General features: G+C 37.8%; 1 protein-coding gene across 3 annotated transcripts in view; it reads right to left on the bottom strand.

Annotated features, from left to right (window-relative positions):
* The window catches only part of AGTR1 (angiotensin II receptor type 1), a 45,399-nt gene that overhangs the window by 10,472 nt on the left and 16,088 nt on the right, over positions 1 to 18,839 (bottom strand). For 2 of the 3 annotated variants that reach the window (XM_082625783.1, XM_082625784.1), the window contains exon 3: positions 6,083 to 6,229. The exons of the other annotated variant lie outside the window; for it this stretch is intronic. The gene's annotated coding sequence lies outside the window, so the exon portion shown is untranslated. The remainder of the gene's footprint in view (positions 1 to 6,082; positions 6,230 to 18,839) is intronic. 3 annotated transcript variants of the gene reach the window in all.

Below are 18,839 nucleotides of genomic sequence, written 5' to 3'. Positions count from 1 at the left end.
TGAAGCAGAAATATTCTTTGGATGATAGTCTATGAATTGGTCCTGCACAATGTGTAAGGAGACTTGGGTTCTAATTTTGGCTTTCCCACTCACTAGCAATGTGACCTTGAACCAGTCACTTAGCTTCTCTAGGTTTCTCTATCGTCGGGGAGCTGGTACATGCCTCAGAAAATCTCCTGAAACACTGAAATTTCATAATCTCTCTTCTGAACAGGTATACATCTTTTGTATACAATATACAAAGATATATATTAGATATACAAAAGGTATACAATAATGGCTCGACAAGTAGAAATTACCCAATAAATCATTAAGTCAGCCAGCTATTTGTCTATTGATACAGATATTATTAGTTTCACAATGAGTTAATAACATTCTGTAATTAAATATACAAACTCTTTTTTATTTAAAATGAAATGAAAAGAATTTTACCTCTTACTGAAGATGAATAAAGAAACTCTACTTAAGATCATTATGTTACAGTGACAGTGCGTTCCCCCCACCCCATTTTTTAGATTAACTATTAACCCAAAGAAATGTTTCCCCAGCAGAGCATTTGGATAGCTGGTTGTGATTCCAGGTTGATGAGGTCAAGATTATAGGTTTGGACCCCATCTAGACTAGCTCTTTTCACTCCATTTATGGTCAAAGACTGTGAGCCTCTCAGGCATCCCTTGTGTTATTCACTGGCAATTCCAGGTGAAAGGGTAAATAAAGACAGATTGATTCATGGCTGCAAGTCAAAATTAAAAGTATCATCCTATGAAAAAGGTGGCACAATATGTTATTGTTAAAATAACTTATTCAAAACGAACCTATTCTCAGATTCTCTGTGGGGAAAATACAACTTTTTAAAGTTTAGCATATACTCAGAGTGGTTCAGTTGCCCAGATAAAACATAGAGGTGAGGGCAGAGGAACCTCACAGTAATATACTATTTAGAATAATACTTTGAAGTATTATATTGTCAGTGTTTTGATGAGCTAAATGGACTTTTGTGCCAAGAAAATGAATTCTGTAAGGGTTATGTCCATTTGATTTTTATCACAGAGTTACATTTTCTTTCAAATACAGTTTTGTATGCTACTTTTAATTTTATTTTTTACATTAAAATGTCATAAAGATGGAGAGATATTAGAATGGTTTGACAGAGAAAGCACTGGAATAGAGTCCTGTCCAATGGCTTGTTTTGTCACTGAAATCATACATAGGTAATTTAATCTCTTACTTTGTTATACCTTAAATATTACAAAGTATTTAGAATGGGAATACCAATACTTGTTCTCACCTCTATTTCATAGATTGTTAAAGTTAAAAAGTGAGGTCTTTGGAAGGTATGGAGACACTTTGAAAATATAAGCTTTCTATAATGCAAGGATAAATGAAATGAACTTCATGAAAGAAAACTCAGAACTTCAAAAGATTAATGGAATTTTTTCATTCAGAAATTCAGCAGAAATATTTTTGATTATTGTAATCTAATGCTTTTACTTCAAGAATTATAACAAGGTACTTGATTAATTCTGAAAGGTAAAATGATAAGATATTGTATAGCTTCTACATTTACATTGTAGCAGCAAATGTTTGTGTACAACGTGGGACCCTCAGGCTAAATCTGATTGACAGATATATTTTCTTTGGCCCCCAAAATGTTTATAGCTTTTGGAATTTGAATACTCTGTGGTTCACTAATCCCCACCATTCTCTATTTTCTGATTCTTTAGGTCAGTGCTGTTCAAAAGAAATATAATGTGAGCCACATATGTAATTAAACATTTTCTAGTAGCCACATTAAAAAATAAGGAACAGGTGACATTAATTTTGGTAATATATTTTATTTAACCCAATATACCCCAAATATTGTCATTTCAACATGTAATCAATATAACAATTATTGAGATATTTTACTTTTTTTTTTTTTGTACCGAGTCTTCAAAAGCCAGAGTATAGTTTGTTTCCAGCACATCTTAGTTGAAACTAGCCACACTTCAAGTGCTCAGTCACCACTTGGGGCAGGCCACTGAACTGGACAGCACAGCATATGTGCTTCCCTCATGTAAGTCACCTACCTAGCCCTTCTAGCAATGGTCCTGAAAATGTGGTCCCTTAGAACAGCAGCATCACCATCACCTGGGAATTCCTTCGGAATGCAAATCTTAGGCCTCACTGCAGACCTACTGAATTAGAAACCCTGTGGGTGAGGTCCAACAAAATTTTAATGAGCCCTCCAGGTGATTCTGATGCACACTAACATTTAAAAACCACTGCCCTACTGGCATCTTCATTTGTAACCCTTGCTTATGTGCTCTGTGCCTGTCACGATTCATAGGCAAAACCAAATACAGCAAACAACAAAAGTGCCATCAGCTAAAATGTTTTCATTTGGCCCCTTTGAGGCATTAAAACTTGAAGAAATAGGACAAATTCCTAAATGCAGCTTGAGAGTTACACGTTAAACTCTGTATTTCTTTTAAACACTCAGGACTGGAGTAGCTAAGGGGAGCCGAACAGGAGTCATCTGGTCAAATAACCCTTGCACCTACTCCTAGATATCTGGAATTTCTTTAACTGGGGTGGGGTGGAAGATACCCACATCTATACACCCATTAGAACCAAGATCTACCTGCAGGAGAAGACACGCTGACACAGGTGAGAGCCAGAGTTAAGGTCGTGGAAGAGCATGGTGCTGGGAACCAAAGACCTGAATCAAGTACATGATTTACCTCTCATGAGCTATGAAGTTTTTAGCTTTTCACCAAACCTACGACTCATCTTATTCATCTGGAAAATAATGATAATGAAGTTCATGATAATGATGAAGTGATAAAATATCTGTCCAGTCTGGCTCACAATACCATTGTGAACATCCAATGAGATCATGTATGTGGAGATGCTATGAGGTCCTGTAGCTTTAAGACTTTTGTTAGTGTTATTAAAATCCACTGTGGTGTAAATGACCAATTTTTCCCTTGCAAGCGAATATGGATAAGAAGGATTGGAAAACTGCATGTGATTCTGGAAGGAGAAGAAGCTAAAGGACCAGAAAGGGGTGGAAAGGCTCAGAGAGGGGCCTGAAGGCACTGCTAATGAGCTTCTTGACCAGTTTTTCCAGCTCTAATCATGTTCTTGAATACCTATATAATTTTAAAATATAAATTACAATGATACTACACCACTGATTTTAATAAAAAAAAGTTTAGACCATTCTATCTCCCATTATTTACCTCTCCATTCATTTCTATGTGGGGCTACTTGTGTTCTCTAATTAATCATCCTGTGATAAGAGGCACGGATGCTGGGCCAATAAAAGGTAAACAACACTTTGCCAACTGAAAAATACGATGAGATACTGGTGACTGCTGCTTCCTGTGAAAACTTCATTAGCAATAAATGAGTTACCAGATGTCACCTATCAGATTTGAAATTAAAATATATTCCCAGTATTTGTGTGCAGTCTAAGCAGGACAAAAAAATGAACTCTTTCCAAGAGAGCTGCATAAGATAATGCACCTCTTTGCCTTCGATTGTTTGTTTTTCCTCTAAATGTAGAATAAATGCATCCCTTGGTTTGTACAAGGGAAATAGAGCATTTCTGCATACAAGGGTTATGCAGTGAAATGGCACATTACTCATACAGCAACAGCTCTTTAAGGGCAAGGTGAATGTTTTCAAACATTCTAGGCCACACCAAGAACACCATCTCCTCTTGTTTTTAACTTTGCCATAGCAATTTCTGTCTTTTCTCACCTTCACTTTCAGCAAGCAATTTCTGCTTTTATTACCAACAATAAAACTGTTCAACTCAGCAGCTGTCAACGTTGGCTCCATTTTTTCCCTGTTAATGCTTCCTTTTTTTTCATGAGATATGAAACCTCTCCTCTTGTTCTTCTGGCTGGCTAAGCCGACTGTGTTCTGGTCCTCAAAGTCACAAGCCTCTGATCGGAAAGCAACTGTGGTTAAGGAGGAAATCCCACAGTAGATATCGGACAGCACACTTTCACTTGAGCCAGCAGAAATTTCAAATGATAAGCCAGTGTGGTAGAAATATGTAACACTCTCTAGTTTTTATAAACAAGTTTTTTGGCAGAAGAAGGCCCATGTTCCTTTGCAATTTCAAAATCTCCACGGTTTTCTGGTTCCAACTAAAGGCCACGACTGTTCAAAGCTGTTTATTTCTTTTCCTCCCTAGTTTATTTTTGTTCTTATCTCCTGTGAGATAGGTGAAACATAAATCAAATTAAGAGGGTGAACTTAATCACCCACACTCTCAAGAAATATTTACACAGAATTTCTTTACACAAAGAAATTCCCCAAAGCACTTAAAAGCTTATTTCTGGGTCATTTACTACTCATCAGATGCTGGGGATGCAGGATCTACTGCCCTTTGACCTTTGCATAAAGGAAGCCAGAACATCTTTGAAATAATTAGCTACGTCAATGGGGAAAATGTCAATTTAAACTTTTTAGCTGCATAACTTCAGCACAAAGTGACACACAAGTGTTCAAATAAACTTATTGTTTTATACTCTTCTGTGTTTCAGCTGGTATCTGATTCACATGGAGGACTTATAATAATAGTGGCTTAATATTAACAATAGGAACATTTATGATTAATTGAATGCTTACTATATGCCAAGTTTTGTGCTAATTGCTTTCATCTCTGTGAGAGCCCTGTTATGAACTGAATTGTGTCCCCCCCAACCCCAAATTCATACATTGAAGCCTAAATCCTCAATGTGACTATATTTGGAGATAGGGCCTTTAAAGAGGTAATTAAGGTTAAATGAGGTCACAGGGTTGGGGCCCTAATCCAGTATGATTGGTGTCCTTATTAGAGGAAGACACACCAGGAATGTGCTTGCACAGAGGAAAAACCATGTGAAGACAGTGAGAAGGTGGCTGTCTTCGAGTGAAAAAGAAAGGTCTCACCAGAAACCAACCCTGCTGGCAACCTGATCTTGAACTTCTAGCCTCCAGAACTGGGAGAAAATAAATTTCTATTGTTATTTTGTTATGGCAGTCCTAGCAAACTAATACAAGACCTATGAGGGAAGGCACCATTATTCCCACTCTTCAGATGAGGAAACTGAGGCTTATAGAGCAGGTCCTCACATTTCTGACATTTTAAAGTTTCAAGGTTCAGTTCTTTCTTTTTTTTTTTTTTTTTTTTGTAAGGTCATCTCTTTATACTCTGGTTAAGTGCTTCTCTATCAGGTAATTTTGCCCTCCAGGGACATTTTGCAATGTCTGTAGACATTTTTGGTTCCTATAACAGGGGGAAAGGGAGGAGGGGGTTTTACTAGCATCTAGTGGGTAGAGACCAAAGATACTGCTAATCATCTTACAAGGCACAGGATAGACCCCTGCAGCAAAGAATTATCTACTCTAAGATGTCAGTGGTACTGTTGTTGAGAAATCTTTCTGGTCTGGACCTTGTTTTTTCCCCTTTCAATTCTTGATAACCTGTAGTTCTTATCTTTCGTGGAATAAGTTAACTTATACAGTCTGTTTTAGTGGTGGTATTATATTCATATCTTCCCAGGGAAACTATAGATCCCTCAAAAGGTAAAATTCTGTCAGGTAGCCTTTAAATGTTCAAGGTCATGCTGAATACTTAGTAGGGGCTCTAAAATTGTGAGTTGACTAAATATCTGTTGTGTCAGATCATTCTAGAAATTATCCTCTCTAAGTATTTTCCAGAATTCTAGGATTCTGTATAAGAACAATGGAAGAGAGAATTTGAGCTTAGATTCATTATAAGGGCTTCTAAGGATTTGATGGCTCTTATAGTAACTCCAAGGTTGCCTCTGGAGGAAGGCAGCCACCAGGTCCGGAAGTCAAACCCTGCCCTCTGGTGGCATCACTGCCATAGGCAACTGCTGTGTCAATCTGAGTCATTAGTGTCTGAACTGACTGTACAATATTTGAATGTAAATTCATCTTTGCATTTACATTAGGCTTTTCTTCTCTGTAGATCAACACATTGGATGTAGCCTGTCATCAAGGCTCTAATGAGAATTAAACCAAGTAGAGAAAAGTAAGAGAGGGATAAGCATACCTAGTTAGAGAGGGATAAACATACCTAGTTACAAATGATAATCTCTCCAAGTTTGTCAACCAAAGAGTTTCAGTTACTTAGTTTGAGGCTCTGTTACTTGTCTTCTCTGCCCAACTGCTTTACTGATCCATAAGGGCAATGAGTAGTTGTTTTTGTAGCCGAAGAACATTTCTGAAAAAAAAAAAAAAGGGTTTCTAAAGGACCAATATTAATAGAGTTCTATGACCAAAATTTTAATTGTTTATTGGTTCCTGTGGTATTTTCCCTACAAATTTCTTACTGACTAGTTCTAGAAGAAAAGCACCATTGTGTTTGAAATACCAGCTAAATCTGAGGAAATTATACTTCCCCTTTTCCCAATTGAGAACTCTATTCTCTCACTAGGAAAACACCGCTGTACTTCTTATCACAGAATGCAGCCTTTTCTGTATACTGATGCCAAATGGGTAACATTTTAGTGGGGCATTTGAAGTTGTGATATGCAACTCCATGGGAGACAAACAAGGTCATGCAGAAGGTCTTTTCATTGAGAACATCAGAGCTTTCAGACGACTCAGGCAGCCTTTCCTGGATAATTGGGATAAAACTGAAATAAAGAAAAAGCCCATAAGGTTCAAAAATAAGCAATCAGATGGAAACACTCAGAATTAGGAAGTAAAAGATATGGTAAATGCTGATGCCGAATCTTAATATATAAAACCAATAGTGGTGAGTAAAAAGGCAACATAATTTAAGAAGTTGAAGAGTAGAAATCAGTTGATTGCAGGGTTTAACAGAGGGGGAAAAAAGACTTGAGAACAAACAGTAGTCTGGAACTAGGGGGTGGAGGACTTGGCGGCTTTTTCTTTGCCATTCTAGAAATTGAGACCTTAGGCAAATCATTAAACCTTCATTGGACCTTGCTCTGACCAATGGGAATGAGATGATAAAGCCTCTACCTCGCCCTTGTAAGAACGTTGTAAGATTCTATGTTTAAAATAATTTCCTCAAAAGATAATTTATTATACTCATTCAGTGTGAACAGACCATATACCATAAAAACAAGTTTAATATATGGCTGAAGTGGAAAGCTAATCTATATATCAAGAGGTATATATTCAGTACTTAGAATTTTAAAAGGGAACATTAATTTAATTAATGTTAGCAGAGTCTGGTGGCTGGCAGGCATCATGGGAAAGAAACCGTAAGCTGTGCAGTCACAAAGGTAAGATCCTGGCTCAGCCTCTGACTAATCTTGTAACTGGCTAATTTACTCATCCTTATTGAGCCTTAGTGTCCTCATCTTTTAAAACAGGATAAAAACTTGCTGTTAGGTCTGTGTCTTTATTCCCGTCTTACCCCTGGGTTCTTCATGACATTTTTCTTCCTTAGATTCCATATATATGTGTTAGCATACGGTATTTGTCTTTCTCTCTCTAGAGAATGGACTTGAGGATATGGGGAGGGGGAAGGGTAAGCTGTGACAAAGCGAGAGAGGGGCATGGACATATATACGCTACCAAACGTAAGGTAGATAGATAGTGGGAAGCGGCCACATAGCACAGGGAGATCAGCTCCGTGGTTTGGGACCACCTGGATGGGTGGGATAGGGCGGGTGGGAGGGAGGGAGACACAAGAGGGAAGAGATATGGGAACAGATGTATATGTATAACTGATTCACTTTGTTATAAAGCAGAAACTAACACACCATTGTAAAGTAATTATACTCCAATAAAGATGTAAAAAAAAAAAAAACTTACTGTTAACATGAGGGTTTACAACATGGGGGAAAAAAGATTGCCATATATTAAACACTCAATAAATATTATCTATTTTTACTATCATTTTATATATTCTCAATATATATTCATATGTCCCCACCAAATACTAAGTGAATTACCCCATAAATTTATATATATATGTATAAGTTGTCACATTATTACACATGGCCAAGGAACAGATTGGAATGATGTTAGAGCTCTGTCAGTACAATACCGTATGGTGATACAATTTGTTGTTAATCCCATAAAGCAATGTAAAGGATCCAGGAAGGATCCATTTTTAAAAGAAGTGAAAGTATGAACACCTAAAGTGTAGATGATTTTAAGATTACTTTGAGCTGGAGGGGGAAAAATACCATCCTATAGACCTTTGGTTGATGAAGCATACCTAAACTAATTAAATGGCAAAAATTTCCTTCAAAGCGTAGGATTCAGAGGAAAAAAATACCTTTGCCAACAGCCCCCCTAGTATTCATATAAGTCTCTTCCTTGAATTATCTGACTTAACATGTGGTAATTGTTTTTTAATGTGACTTCATGAGATTCACTTTCTAATAATTATAAAACACTATTATTTCTGGTAATAACATTTTGATATTACTTTATTACTATATAAAATAATGGAAAAACAAATTAGGCTAAATATTTTTGTACTCAGAATAGAGCAGGCAGATTTGTGACGTTCATTAGAACTTTGTGAGAATAACATAGTATGCTAATAATTTTGGATATGAAGAGGTTCTAATCCAGAGAAAATATGTTTAGGAATCAGTCTGTTTCAGTAGGCCAGTGATCTGCTTAAAAGCCATTCTCTAGATAAATAACATGGTTCATGTTACATCAACAAATTAAGATGTTCTCTTTACAGAAAAAGTCATTCTGTAACTATGGACTTTCGATTTAGGTTTGGACTGTAGCTTTGTCTCAGTGTAGATCAGGAAGTCACAGAAATTTCTGCTATAGAAGGAAATTTAGGGGTCATATTTATTGCTTTTCTTCTTGAGAGAAATACAGGAATATATATATGTACGTCCTTAGAGACACCAGGGGAGGCAGAGACAAGATGGTGGAGTGGAAGGACTTGAGCCCACCTCTTCTCACGAAAACACCAAGATCACAACAAACTGCTGAACACCATTGACAAAAAAGACTGGAACCTGGGCTTCCCTGGTGGTGCAGTGGTTGAGAGTCCACCTGCCGATGCAGGGGACACGGGTTCGTGCCCCGGTCCGGGAAGATCCCACATGCCGCGGAGCGGCTGGGCCCGTGAGCAATGGCCGCTGAGCCTGCGCGTCTGGAGCCTGTGCTCCGCAACCGGAGAGGCCACAACAGTGAGAGGCCTGCGAACGGCAAAAAAAAAAAAAAAAAGAAAAAAGAAAAAAAAAAAAAGAAAAAGAAAAAAAAAAAAAAACAGACTTCAAGCCCCAGCAAGATGCTGCAGACCCCCATTCCAGTGTTTTTATAATACACTAAATACTTGAAGTGGGCTGTTGTTAGACATCCCCCATTCCATTTCCACATTCAACAATAATCCATGACCAAGGAGTAGCAGGTAGTGGGAAAACAAAGAGATATGATGGGATGAGGTATTACCCACCACTGCTCTCATGAGACTAGCCTGGTGCAGAGTCTGAGAACTGCCTCAGAATGGCAGCTGGGACCGCACCTCCCTGCTTCTTTGATCTTGCCAGCAACTTATCTTTCCTTTTTCCTTTTTATATTTTGGTAAAGATACCGGTATGTTTTCTAGAGCTGTTGTTGCATTTCACTAAAGTGATGTCTCCATGTGGGTGAATACAGCACACAATCTGTGATATTTGGTTCTTGCACATTATTTTAACATCTATTCAAAAAGTATCATCTAGTGCCCCAAAGATGATCAGTAGTGAAAGGGCCTGATGCCATTTCATAGAGCCACAATGACCACATGGCCCTGGTTATATAACTAGTGATGAGGTGAGATTTTAAAATATTTTCAGTAAGTGCTGAAAAATACTTATTCTTGAAAGCTTCATTGTCAAGTAAAGTGTTTCTAAAGTGAACTGTGATGCTCCAAGCATGAAATTATCTACATATTTGTGTTGCAAGGCTACGTTTGTGTTTTTGATACTTTTTTTCTAAATTCATTCACTGCAGGTTTAGGAACACACACACACACAATACATAGAGAGAATATATCTGCTGTTAAGTGGGTACATTGACTGAGGGAATTACACAGGATTAATACTGGGTGAATATGGAGCATTTCTGATGAACAGTAATATTTGGCTAGCATATACATTTCTTGGAATTCTAGCCCTAATAAAACTTCCTAGACAAGTAAATTGATTTTTTTTAGCTTGGTTGGAAAAATAGTTTAATTCTCATGAGCATATTTTGAATTCTGTAAAAGGACAACATGTACATTTTGGTTAATTGCCTCATTGGCTGGAAGAACACAGTTCATGATTTTATACATAGTGCCTTGGATGGGAAGGGTGGGGAGCTTCAAAAGTATCAATACTAACTTCCATTTTAATTGTATTTTGGGTGAAGAGAACAAATTTCATGCTGTTTCAAACTATAGAGTTTTCAAATGAGATGGAAAATCGAGATGGAACATGGTGGTCTGATAATATAAACTTTCTTATAATTCAGAAGGTGCCATGTTGAGGACTGCTAGCAGCTACTCTACTGAGGAGTCCATGCCAGAGTGGAGTGTCAGTCCATGGACAGTGGTGCCCTCTGCTTCCACGAGCCAGAGAAGGGCCTCGGGGGTGGGGGAGTCAAAGTGGGATGGGAAAGGGCCCATGTGGAGCCCTTCAGGAAGTCTGTTGTCTTCAGATGCTAAACCCCTCTTAAAAGGAAGTATTCATCTGGGAATTTCAGTATTAAGCAAGTAGTAAGTATGAGGCCACTGGGATCAAACTCATGATCCAGGGAAGAATATGGTGGGGGCAGTAGAAGAAACATGGTCATAGTGTCTGAAGTCTTGGTTTGAGTTTTCAGCTCCAGAAATTCTATTTCAGACTTTTGAATATTGTCCATGTCTCTTCCATATGTTCAGACTTTCCCCCTAGCTTCTTGAACATATGGAATACAGTTATAGTCATCTCATGGCCTTGTAAATGAATTCTATCATCTGTGTCATTACTAGGTCTGTTTCTATTAATTGATTTTTTTCTTTTTATGGATTTTATTTTCCTGCTTCTTTGCATGCCTGGTAATTTTTGAATGGATGCTAAGCACTGTGAACTTTACCTTGTTGGATATTGGATGTTTTTGTATTCCTATATAAATTCTCCAGCTTTGTTCTGGGAAGCAGTTAAATTACTTGCAAACAGTTTGATTCCTTCAGATCTGGCTTTTAAGCTTTGTTAGGTGGGACCAGAGAAGCATCTAGTCTAATGTTTTCCTATTCTTGAGGCAAAACCCTTCTGAATATGCTACCTGATGTCCCATGAATTAGGAGTTTTACCCTTCTGGCTCGTGGGAGCAACAACTATTTTCTGGCTCTGGATGATCTCTGCGGAGTGTGCCCTCTAATCCTTCTGGGTGATTACTCACTCACGTGCACTGAAACACAGGGGGCACCTTTCAGATTTCCATGCTCTTCCTTCGTAAAGCTCTCTAGCGTCTGGTACTCTGCTCTGTGAACTCTAGCTCCGTGGTCTCTGGACCCTCAGCTCTGTCTCCTCAGCTCAGGGAGACCTGGGAGCTCCTTCTGGATTATCCTTTCTGAGCCATGGCTTGGAGCTTTCTCCAGGCAGTGATGTGGGGCTCACTTCATTTGTCTCCTATCCCTCAGAAACTACTGTCCTTTGTTGCCTGGTGTCCACTGTCTTGAAAATCATTGTTTCTCATATATATATATATTCACATATATTCATATATATTCATATATATATACATATATATATTCATTATATATTCATATATATATCATATATATATTCATATATATTCATATATATACATATATATATTCATTATATATTCATATATATATTCATATATATATATAATATTTTAGTAGTTGTTTTTGGTGAGACAGTAAATCTCTCTCACTCCATCTTGGCTGGAAGTAGAAGTCTCTGGGTTTGAATTTGACCTACATCTTGTGTGCTATTTAATTTTGGAAGAATTACTTAGCTTCCTCCTCTTCTTTGTCTATTTATGAAATAGGGATAATAATATAATGATTAGGCAATGGAGTCATATAGAACATGTTATAGTCTATAAGATTAGGCAAAGGAGGGACTTTCTTGGTGGTCCAGTGGCTAAGACTCTGCACTCCCAATGCAGGGGACCTGGGCTCTATCCCTGGTCAGGGAACGAGATCCCACATGCTGCAGCTAAGAGTTCACATGCGGCAACTAAAGATCCCATGTGCCACAATGAAGATCCCGTGTGCTGCAACTAAGACCCAGAGCAGCCAAATAAATAGATAAATATTAAAAAAAAAAAAAGATTAGGCAAAAGAGCAGCCATACGTTGAGAGTGGACTTTAAAAAACGACCTGCATGGGGTGCACCTCTTTCTCCCTTGCAGAAGTCACCCGAGCTCTTTTCTCTTGCCCAAACAGGGATACTTGCCTTATTTTTTTGCCCTCATACCAACTAATGACCCTGCCCTTTACCCTGTGGACCTGCTGATGAAGGGTCTATAAGCCAAAGGCCACTTGTCTCCTCTCAGAACCCATGGGGCAAAAAACAAGTTTATCTGAAACATTTTGCCAAAGCTACACCGCCGCACAACTGTAGTAACTCAACAGAGTCTATGTGATTTGTGGTTTAAAAAAATCGATTTTTTTTCTTATTTACACCATAATTTAAAATAATCATGTTCGCCAAATTCCTGTGAAGCAGAATGCATAATACTATTAATTGAGAACATCTGTGCACAATTATAAACAACTCATTCAGCTTATAGTTAGTACTTTAACATTTGAAAAGAAAGTGTTATTTTTTTAAGGGAAAGATATCTTTCTTCTGCCATATTAAAATTCCAACTTACTAAAGTAGTAACGTTGAGTGAAAAAATAATAAAATCGTATGGTTTTTTCTTATTACATGTTTATTTAGGCCAAACCAGTATGAGGCAGCTAGATTAATTACTTTTATACTGTTAAGTACTATACATAGTTAATTATTTCATCTAAGTCGTGTCTGAGCCAAATCTGTGAATTACTGTTCATGCAGGGCAATGATGATAATTTATGTACTCTCTCCATGCTACAGCCTGTTAATATACTATTTTTGATTTGAAACTGGATGTTAAAAGTTTGCAGGAGGCTTTTCAAGACTACCCCATGACATAAGTTCTAAAATTATGGATTTCAAAATTAAGCTTGATAACATGCCATGATAGGAACTTATTTAGATGATGGATTTTGCCTGAGAAATGTTTTTCCCATATTTTACTCTGATCTGTTGACTCTTAAGGGTTTCAGCTTGTGCTTTTTCTTCTGCCTGATTTTACGATGTGGATGTTACCTTGGGCCCTTAGTAGTTTTTCAGCATGCACAAAACCTGATCTCACCCACTCTCCCAGTATGGCTAATCAGGTATTTAATTGTGGTTACAAATGCCTAGTTATTTCAAGTGCTAGAGAGGTGCTCACAACCACCATGAACTCACCAAACTAAACAGATGACACTGAATCCATTCTTAAAATGTAAGATCAACTTTACAATACTTGAATAACAGGTTCCCAGAAATTTCTGTACATAGTCAAGTGAAAGAGAACTTTAAAAGTTATATAATGTCAAAAATTAAATTTTGAGGTGCCATTGAAGTAAAAAAGAAGAGAAAGATGAAGAAATCAGTGAAACACAAAGTGTAATAAAAAATTAGAGATGGGGCTTCCCTGGTGGTGCAGTGGTTGAGAGTCCGCCTGCCGATGCAGGGGACACAGGTTCGTGCCCCAGTCCGGGAAGATCCCACATGCCGCGGAGCGGCTGGGCCCATGAGCCATGGCCGCTGAGCCTGCGCATCCAGAGCCTGTGCTCCACAGAGGGAGAGGCCACAACAGTGAGAGGCCCGCTTACCACACACACACACACACACACACACACACAATTAGAGATGTTAAGAGCGTCTCCTCGCTGCTCCGGACACACACACACACACACACACACACACACACACACACACACACACACACACACACACAATTAGAGATGTTAAGAGCGTCTCCTCGCTGCTCCGGACACACACACACACACACACACACACACACACACACACACACACACACACACACACACACACACACACACACACACAATTAGAGATGTTAAGAGCGTCTCCTCGCTGCTCCGGACTGTGGTCCTGGATGCCAGCAGTAGCATCACCTGGGAGCTTTCTAGTAAAGCCATCTCAGGCCCCATTCCACACCTACCGAGTCAGAATCTGAATGTCAACAAGATTCTCCAGGTGGTTTGCGTAGCTATTCATGTTTGAGAAGCGCTGGTCTAGAGAGACATTTAATAATCACCGAACTTGTGCACAGTTTGCACCGAACTTGTGCACAATAGTTTGCCCCTCACAAAGATGGAGAAACACCCTAGACACTGAGCCCCAGTCCAGTGGAGTGTGGCTGTCCCCATGGAGAGAACCTGGGAAAGGACAGGCAAGAAGTGGCTGTGTGAGTCTCTTGCATTTTCACGGGGAGCCCTTGGAGTTTAGAGGAAGAAGAGTCTCATGGAAGCAAAACTGTGTGCCAAGGAAAATAAAATCTATTTTTACATAACGCAAATATCTGCTAGCTCCATTCATATAACAAGTGAATTGGACATTAATCTTTCAGAGGAAAACCAATACAGATCCAGACGTCTTGCTGGGACTTTGATGGGAGGGGTCCTTGCTTGTTTTGGGAGAATTGAGAGCACCTAAAAGGATGGGAAGTGCTCCATCTTCCCTTGCTGCACAGTATTACCTTGTTTTGATTTGTATGAACTATGTGAATTTTGCATTGTAATTGTAACTAGAAACAGTTTTCCCTCTTTAAAATGCAAGCACCTGATGCACAATTTCCTCTTCTTGCAGAGGCTTTCAAACCGTTCAACCACTAGAGGTCTGTATTACCTATTTAAAAAAATCATACCCAACTGGTTGAGACTTTCAGCTCTCAATTTCAACACCTATTTCTATGTTTTAAGATTTAACATCTTTTACAAACATAACACCAGGGAATAAAAATCACAACACTTTAGGAAATGAAGGAGAAAAGCTAATAGGCACCCTTTCATTCAGAAGGGTACCAAGTCTTCCCTGCTCTGTCTAGGAGACAGTACACCTTCACACTCAGAAACACGGAAATCAACAGCCAGTTACAAATCCAGGGAACAAATTTATTTTCTGTAAAATAGTTTTTCCCCCAACATATTTTAAGATCTCTGTGTTTTAACTTTAATTTTTAAAGCATTTATTTTCCTATTGCAAGAAAAAAAAGTTAAAGCAATGTAATTCTGTTTAGTTCTTAAAACACCAATTTGACTATTTTTATGAAGGTTTTTAAATAAGAATTTCTTGTTGATCCAAGATTAGACTAAAACTTAATGTTCTTTCAGGCTTAATTTATAAGGCTTTGCTGTAACTTTATAAACAAATGCATGAGCCTGGGCTTGCCTGATTAAAGCTGTAATAGTGGCGATGACTGCCAGTGGTAGCGACTGCAAGTTGCGTCTCCCAAATTTTCACTGGGTTCCATGTTTGCCGGGGATTTTTCATTAGCATAGTGCATTTGGGTCTGCCTTCTGCCAGCAGCAGCAAAGGCTCTGAGCCTTCCAGAAATCGAAAAAATGAGGTATCCCATTTACTGCATACCTGATTAATAGTGATGAAACCTTTCCATAGCATTATAGAGCAGGCCTCCTAAAACTCCACACACTCATATGTTCACATACTTAAATGGATGTGTTGAAAATACTAGAGGTAAAAAACTGTAATTTACTGGGTATGTATTGCACCAGGGGTTTGGGATTTAGATGCTGGATTTTCATAGATTCTAATTACCCCCGAGTTTGGAGTAAGTGTCTACATTTGTTGCCAGGCAAGGTGTAAAGCTAAGTGGCTCCCTTCTTTTAAAAGGCATTATTGCATAATGTTCCTGGTCTGTAACGCTTCCAGAAGCATAAGCAGGTCTAGTGTGGCTTCTCTCTCAGTCTGTCACTTTATTAAAACACAACAATTTGCAAATGTTATTTAGCAGATCAGCTGAGTTCATTTCAAAGGCTAATATTGAACAGAAGGGAAAATAACCCATCCCAATCCTTTAAAAAAGTGTTTTCTATGTATTCTCAGGCAATCTGCCTAGTGTTTCATATAGATCTCAAAGCTAGGATTCAAGGATAATTTTAGTAATGTCTTACACCGCTTGCCTATATAATCCAAATGATCAGTTCTACAGCAGAAGGAAACGAATTCACAGTGCAATAATTTGTATTGCAGACCACATTATTTACAGTAGTTAAGTTTTTCATTTCCTGTTGCATTTCTGCGTATGGCTGGTGGCATATGAATTAATTTTCTCACTGAAATGTGACAAAAAAATATCTGCTTTACCCAATCCTGAACATTATTTCAGATCTCCTGACTCTTATACTATTATTCAAAATGATGCTAGCTTATACTTACATCCAACATCAGTATAAACCTATAATTAAATATTAGCACAGTGTTCGCTTGTATACATATACATAAAAAAATGCTGTTAGTGTAGGAGTTAATTGAAAAAAAGGAAGATCTCAGGCTTTGAAGAATTTGCTGGGTTACATCTGGGAGAGAAATGAGAACTAGGGCTTTGGAGTCCAAAATTCCAGTTCTTGTCTTGGTATTAGTTAGCAAGATGGGTCCCTTAGACTCACTGTGTGAAAAAATGAAGCCAATAAGAAAATCTAGCTTGTAGTTTTGTTTTGTTTTGTTTTTGTGAATTAAGTAAGAAAATGGAGATAAAGTGACTAACCCAGTGCCTGACCAACTAAGTGTCCAATTAATAGATGTTAACTATTACATTCTCTTTGTCTGCATTTAAAAAAATAGCAATATAATACAATGGCAATAATCCTAGTTACTTTTTTTTTCAGGTTTACTGAGGTATACTTTATTTTATTTATTTATTTTTCCACATAAAAACACTTTATTACCATATTAAATAACAAGTTTTTTTTTTTAATCCTAGTTACTTTTAAGTGTTGTTGTGAGAAGGTGATAAGATAAAGTGTATGAAACTACCAGGCTCTGGTTGCTTCCCAAACTGGTCTCCCAAAGTTTTCACCCATGAAACTAGACTGCAGGTTGGGAGAGTTTTAAGGATGATTCATTCCTGGATTTTTTATTTTATTTTTTGAGTGAGAAGATTGTACCATTTCAATTACTTGCTCAGGATGATGACTTAAATTTGTGACTCTACTAGATTAAGAAGATATAACATTGCCCTGAATAAGAGTCAACTAGAGACAAACTATTTTCAGGGCAGTTAATAAAATGAAGTTTAAGAATCTGTTCAACCTCAGGGAATTTAAAGAAAAAACATGATGCTTAAAATGCTATTTTCAACCCTTTTATTACCTTATCCTTAGCTATTGACAAAAGTTTGTTTTCCCTAAAATGCTGTCTAGTATCTCCTTTCAGGAGAAAAATCTGGGGGAGAGGGATTTGAAGGAAGCTGTGACTAACTAGCTTTTTATTAGGGACAGAATACTTATTAAATTACAGGCATTATTTTAACTCAACTTGTCTTCTGAATACTATTGGGGTTTAGAATGAAAGTTGCGGTATTTTGCAACAAGCACTGAGGAGAACAAAGACCAGCTACTGACAGACAACTAAAAGATTTTTACTCAGAGGAGAAGGACTAGACTTTGGCAGTTTGGCCTTTACGCAGCAATTTCCAAGGACACACTAGAGTTTCAAAAGAGATACATGCTTCCTGAAATCACAGGCCCTCGCCTGGACAGAAGTCCATGTCAATTCAAACCAACTTTCATGCTTTTGCATGAGAAAAGGAAATTTCCTCCTTTAAAGTTATGTGTTGTATGTTCTCAGAATGTTCTAGTTCTTTTGCAGGACTGATTTTATGAGATGTCAATGATAAGAGGGGTCCTGGGAAATACATTCCTGTATAGTTGTATATAAATAACTATTTGTACCATTAACTAGCCCTGGGACCTGGAATTATACCAGAAGAACTTCTTTTTGGGTTATATTTCAGTTTAGAGAGCCAGTCACATATTACCAGTTAAGGACTGAATCCTTTATCTTTCTGTCAACTCAGCACAACCCCGTTTCCAGAAGCTTTCTTCTATCACCACCACTCTGGAAATCAAATCAGCATTTCTACTTCTAAGTGCATACCTTATAACTCTCCACATGTGCAGGAGAAATGTATGAAAATGTTTTACTGTAGCATTGTGAACCAGCCACTGAGTATTATTTTTCTAGAATAAAGGAAATTGCATTTTTTTCCTCGTTCTATTCATGATCACTTCTCATTTCTTACTTTGGGGAAGTCTCTAACCGAGGCCTGAAAGGCAGCTGGCCTATTTGGGGGAAGCATGACATCACAGATGATTGTCTTTTCCTTGGCCCGATCTGCTGGAAATAGTAACTAAGTCCTTTGCCTAAGCTGGTAGGAGAGGAGCTATAGAAAATCAAATTAGCAGGAGAGAAACTATTAGTCTTCATTTTCTTGTTTATAACCTGCAAATACAGATTGTTAAATATGCCTGTTCTCTAATTCTCATTAGGAAATCTTGAAGAATAGCAGGACAGGAAAAAGGCATGGGATTATGAGAAAACATACCACTAAAAAATAATACAAAGTCAGAATTGTTCCTTCTCATTCAGACTATCTTACATATTTAGAGGTGGCTGAATTTGAAATTTTCCATTAAATAATTTTATTTCAGTTATATGTGGATGGATGCCGCATATACAATCCCAAATGTATCTTTTTATTTAGAATTTTCTTTTTGTTGGACTTGAAGATAAAATAATTTAAATGGAATAACCAGTATATGAAGTCATTTTGCATTCAGT

The sequence above is a fragment of the Mesoplodon mirus genome (genome assembly GCF_964341445.2).
Source record: "Mesoplodon mirus genome assembly, chromosome: 6".
In the NCBI taxonomy this organism is placed as follows: Eukaryota; Metazoa; Chordata; class Mammalia; order Artiodactyla; family Ziphiidae; genus Mesoplodon; species Mesoplodon mirus.
Note: the sequence above shows the minus strand (reverse complement) of the source record. Positions and strands in the feature narration are given on the sequence as shown.